This window comes from Lytechinus variegatus, chromosome 14 (assembly GCF_018143015.1).
Source record: "Lytechinus variegatus isolate NC3 chromosome 14, Lvar_3.0, whole genome shotgun sequence".
In the NCBI taxonomy this organism is placed as follows: domain Eukaryota; kingdom Metazoa; phylum Echinodermata; class Echinoidea; order Temnopleuroida; family Toxopneustidae; genus Lytechinus; species Lytechinus variegatus.
In genome coordinates, this window is record NC_054753.1 from 10,776,483 (window position 1) to 10,782,626 (window position 6,144).

The 6,144-nt window shown below is 36.3% G+C and overlaps 1 long non-coding RNA gene across 1 annotated transcript; it reads left to right on the plus strand.

Moving 5' to 3' along the window:
* The first annotated feature begins 1,339 nt into the window (after positions 1-1,339).
* On the plus strand, positions 1,340-4,711 carry LOC121427600. The gene is made up of 2 exons (XR_005971702.1): positions 1,340-4,167; positions 4,217-4,711. It is a non-coding gene; the product is annotated as an uncharacterized LOC121427600 (long non-coding RNA).
* The last annotated feature ends 1,433 nt before the right edge of the window (positions 4,712-6,144 follow it).

Genomic DNA, 6,144 nt, shown 5'->3' on the forward strand with positions numbered 1-6,144 from the left:
TTTAAAGTTTAAAGATCTATCATGTTTTATATATTTGAATTTCTGCAATTTTTCCATAACTTTTTACACGATATTCAAATTTTTGCAATTTATTTCTTAAAACAAAATACCAACAAATTCAACTTCAGGTAAAACTATAATAATAAGTTTATACGCATTGGTTTATCATGTCTCCAAACTTTACTAGAATATTAATTGTTATTGGACACTTCTTTCAAAAATATTTGTTTACTTTTAATGTTGTTGCGGTTATGATTTATATCAAATATATCACTGTCTATGTTTTTTATATTATGTTTTTAGTTTTTGTCTCACCTGCGAAGCAAAGTGAGACTATAGGCGCCGCTTTTCCGACGGCGGCGGCGACGGCGTCAACATCAAATCCTAACCTGAGGTTAAGTTTTTGAAATGACGTCATAACTTAGAAAGTATATGGACCTAGTTAATAAAACTTGGCCATAAGGTTAATCAAGTATTATTGAACATCCTATTAGAGTTTCATGTCACATGACCAAGGTCAAAGGTCATTTAGGGTCAATGAACTTAGACCATGTTGGAGGAATCAACATCGAAATCTTAACCTGTGGTTAAGTTTTTGAAATGTCATCATAACTTAGAAAATATATGGACCTAGTTCATGAAACTTGGACATAAGGTTAATCAAGTATCACTGAACATCCTGCATGAGTTTCACGTCACATGACCAAGGTCAAAGGTCATTTAGGGTCAATGAACTTTGGCCGAATAGGGGATATCTGTTGAATTCCCATCATAACTTTGAAAGTTTATGGATCTGATTCATGAAACTTGGACATAATAGTAATCAAGCATCACTGAAAATTTTGTGCAAGTTTCAGGTCTCATGATTAAGGTCAAAGGTTATTTAGGGTCAATGAACTTTGGCCGAATCGGGGGTATCTGTTGAATTACCATCATAACTTTGAAAGTTTATTGGTCTAGTTCATTAAACTTGGACATTAGAGTAATCAAGTATCACTGAACATCCTGTGCGCGTTTCAGGTCACATGACCAAGGTCAAAGGTCAATGAACTTTGGCTGAATTGGGTGTATCTATTGAATTACCATCATAACTTTGAAAGTTTATGGATCTGATTCATGAAACTTGTACATAAGAGTAATCAAGTATCACTGAACACCCTGTTCGAGTTTCAGGTCACATGATCAAGGTCAAAGGTCATGTAAGGTCAATGAACTTTGGCCATGTTGGGTTTTTTTGTTGCATAACCATCATATCTCTGTAAGTTTATTAGTCTAGTTCATAAAAAGTGGACATAAGAGTAACCATGTATCACTGAACATCTTGTGCGAGTTAGAGTAGTATTCAAAGTCAGCACTGCTGCTATATTGAACCGCGTGATGCAGGTGAGACGGCCAGAGGCATTCCACTTGTTACTTTGTAAATCTTTCTCAATTCAGCCACTGGCTGCGATGAAATGATAATAAACCTTCAATATGAAATCTGGTGATTAAATATTACATTCAGTAAAGTTTTGTTTTTCTAGGCTCGCCGAACATTTTTGTGGTATTGTTTACATTCAATATTCAGCATGATAGAGTGCATATTTTGGTGGGGTTCACTAACTATTGAGCACAACTATACATGACTTGGCATATTATACACTTAGTGTTTTGAAGAACATAATTTTCATTTCTCACTCAGTATTGCTTCATGCAAAAATCATGTAGTAGTATGCTGCTTGGCCAAAACTTATACATGTACATGTATTGTCATCCAATATCCAAGATTGAAGATTTCATTCATTTTTTAGCTCATCAGCCCTGAAGGGCCTTATGCCGTGTTCGATTTTGTTGCGAGATGCCGGATGAGCTCCACATCATTGATGTGCTTGACTGCTAGTGCTAGTTTAATTGTACAATGTAGGGACTGAAATTGCTTCAAAAATGTTTTGCTGTTTAGGGATTCACAATTAATGCTTATATTTAGAAAGAGAAAAGTAATTTTGTATATACTGAATAGAGTCTTGTATTTTATTTTTACTGCAATGTCATATTAATAGCTTCATATTAGATGCACAATTTTACATTTATGTGTTACTGAAATGCTGAATTTTTGGACAAAAAATTAAAATTCATGGACATTTTAAAAACATTTTTGATAGTGATATATTAATTACACATTTTGTGCAAAACTTTACACTAAAGTTTGAGACTGGTATCATGGAAAACTCAAGATTAACTGGCTAATTATAAAAGGAAAGCCTAAAGTTTTCCTGCATTTACTGGTGTACTTACATGAATTTTGTCTGCAATAGGAAACATAGATGATGGAGAGGAAAAATAGATAATGGAGTAGAAATGGTTTCATCTGTAGCGATTGTAGATCTGTATCAATGCCATAGTCTTAGCATTTGCCCAAGTAATTTTGAGCTATAATTACAGTGCATGTTGATGAGATTGATTTTGCGAATGAACTTCTCTGAGTATCTGTTACTCTGCTGTTAATCTTGGTACTTGGTATGACGTTCCTCCAAAATACTCCAAGAAGAGTTTTAACTGGAGGTGTGCCGTAGAGTGTGGTCTAGTTTTTGTGAATAATTGGGTCTTTAGTAAGGGCATTTTTGGCTGTTCTACAGTTTCTGGCAGAAGGCCATTCCATTGGTTAATAGTTCGGATGAAGAAGGAATTGGCAAATGAGTCTGAGTTCGTGTACCGCTTTTGGAATTGTCGAGTGTGTCCTCTTCTGCCTCTTGATGGCTTGAGCTTGATGAAGTTTTCATAATCTATGTCCAGTTCGCCTTTCAGGATTTTGTAGAGGCAAGTAAGGCAATGAAACTTCTTTCATGGAGTGGGGCCCACTCTAAGTCCTTAAGAATGGCACTGATGCTAGTGTCACGTCCGTACGTGTTAGAGACAAATCTAGCCGCTCTGTTTTGGACTCTCTATACTATCTATATTCTTCTTTGTGTAGGTAAAGAGATTTGACTTTGTGGATGAGTTTCCAGACTGAACAAGAACATCAAAATGATAATCCATGAATGAAGGTCCTTTTCAAGATGATTGCCTACAGCATGCCACATTCTAGACAGCGGTCAGCCGTCTGTTTTAAGGAATTTTTTTTTGGTCTCCTTGTACACGGCTTCTCCTCGTACACGGCTCGCCAGTGGCGGACCGTGACCCCGAGGAGACAAAGCATGGGGGGGGCACAGCATTTTTCACAAACAATGCAGTGCCCCCTAATGCTTTGTGTCCTCCGGGTCACGGTCCGCTACTGCGGCTCGCTATCGTGCAGCCACCATTAGGTGACTTACAATGCAAAATCCCCCCGTCGGAGCTCTTCAATTTTTGTCTTTACTGAATCAAACTTTTGAAAATTAACACAACCGAAATGCAAATTAATATTCCCTCTTGGCATTAATTGCCAAAAAATGGGAAAAAATCAAGTTAAAAGGAACAAAAACATTAACTTACCTCAGCTGTTGCGCAAATTCACTTTCTGTTTTATCCGAACTTATAATACATAAACATATGGCCATCGAGTCCCCTGTACAGATCGTGCTAGAAGTTCAATCTCTGTATTTGGTGAGTGAAGCCAACAGAGTTCAGCTGAACAACCAACATAACAGAGACCAAAGCTTTTGGTCTAGCCACAGTCATACTCCTCTATTTTATCTTATAAACCAGGAGTTGGTTTTGTGAAAGACTCACTAAGAATGTGGACATCACACTGATGTTTGCCAATTCTGTAACACAGTTCTGTCATGACTTATAATGATTTTGAACGTAACGTTTTTGAACAATTTCATAATGGAAAGTAAATAGAAAATCATATTCAGGAACTACAAGTGTACCTAGTTGACAACATACTGTATGAAATGGTAGCCTGTTACACAACGGTTTATTATCAATTTCTAAATTGCAGTGGGCAATCAAAAGTTATTGCATGTGCATATTGTAAAACATACAAGCTTTCACCCAATCAGAATCAGCGTTTGAAATTTGCTGTTAATTGCAAATCTGTGTGTAGTGTGGCCCATGTGTGTATTGAATGTAATAGTTCACTGCATATGTAGGTTATGTTATGTCTTTAGCCAGTGTGATTAAGCAGCTCAGGATTTGTGGTTGATATATCGGTCATAAACAAAATTCTTTTAAAATCTTAAACAATCTAGTTTAGATCTTGGTCATGTTATATCATGATCACCTAAGTAGACTACATTTATCAGTTTTTTAAAAGGTTTAACAGTTAATCTTTCCGACTTTGGAAGTAGTGGAGGCAGCGATTGTGTCTGTGTGCAGTTTTGGACCTTTCTATGTATTAATCTTGCTTTCAAACTGTATTACATGAGGATGAGTGTATTATATGTATTAAAATGATTAAAAGAGTTGTCCATATACACAGAGTTAAATCTAATAACACAATTATTCACTCTTGTTATGTTTTGTTCGAGCTTAATGTGTATTATGATGTTTCAATATTAATTTTAAAAATGTTAATGCTTTAGATTTCAGTGATTTTAAGTTTGCTTTTAGATTCTTTGAAATCAGTTCCTTATGTGTATGTGTCAACCTTGTCCATGGAGCTTGTTACTAATTTTGAAATTTCTGGCACATTTCAGATTGACAGCTTACATGCCACATGTAGTGATGTATATAAAAGCTCTGTTAAAAAAATCACATAAAATGTCTAAAATATGCTCCAAGGGTATGTAATAAATGCCAATCTGTTGAATTCATATGTCTATATGATCGTTTTTTTTGGGGGGGTTATGATGTAGAGTTGATAATTAAAGCAGATGAAATAAAGTGAAGTGCTAGACTCCCATCAGATATGTGTAGAGATAGGGAGGGGCTAGAGAGAAAAAACAAAGAGAAAGCTAAGGAAGATAAAGAAGTAACAGACCAAATTCAGAAAAAGGAAAACCATTTATCAAGTATATTTTACATACTTTTTTTTAGTTTACTAGGATCATGATATGATTACACATACAGTGCATTAAGTATAAGGCCTACATAATTTGGATACCAAATCAACCAATCAAACACATTCTAAGACACAGAAAAAATAAATTCCATGGGGGAGGGTGGGCCAGTCAAAAATATTGCTGTACACACGTGTGACCAAAAAATGCGTTTAAAGGGGTGTTTCTTCAGTTTTGGATGCAGGCCGGGCATGCACCCATTAAGGGTATCAAGAACACTGATTTTTTAAAAAAGGGTAGTTTTGAAAGACTGGCCAATGATCTATCACAGGGTCAAACGTATTTAGGGTATTTTTTTTCCAAAGCTTATTTTAAGACTAGCCAAACGTTTTTTTCTCCCCAAGTTTTTTCCCGGGGTCATATTCTGGTGACTACTTGTTAAGGGGCCAAAATGTGTAAATACAGCCTGCGAAAAAATTGTTCAGGGGGGTGTTTGGAAATCATTTGGCCATGCATGTGTACACATTTGACTGTCCCCCAATTTGCAGTTCGCAAAATATGCAATGATCTGATCATAAAAAGCCTTTATCATCAAATAGAAATGATTAAAAAATGCTTATGTTATTCTATGATACAGTACAGTATGTGAATAATGAATATTTTTTATATTAACATGTGTTGTACTCTCTTTTTTTAATAAGACAATACAGAAATTACTTAATTGCCTTTTTAGGAAGGTATTGGAAACTATGCAGTGCCTTTTGTGTTCAGTGATAAAGCAACTGCTCCTGGTCCCTATCTCAAAGGTGAAACAAAAATAAAAACAAAAAATAGTAATTATTGCTACATATTTGATTACACCCCTCCTAGTAGCCATCTATCTGGAGAAAGCACTACAAATTCTGCCCCTCCAGACAATGATGCAAGGCATGGCCATGGGCAAAAATTGTTTTCTCTTCCAACTCTTATCAAATACCTCCATCAGAAATAGAAAAAAAATCTCTAGGTCTTTAATTTTCATCCCCTTTCTCCCTTCATTTTCCTCTTGGTGCCCCTAAATGTCGCGCTAGGGGTATATGTGCCCCTGATTCGCCACTGACCCCTCCCCTAGACCCCACTCACCACCCACTCTCCTTGCTTTCTCATCACCATCCACCCGAACAGCGGCACCGCGCCGGTGGAGCCGGAGCTCGAGCGCGGGAACTTCGAAAATATTTCATTTTTTATTTGTCACTTTATTGCG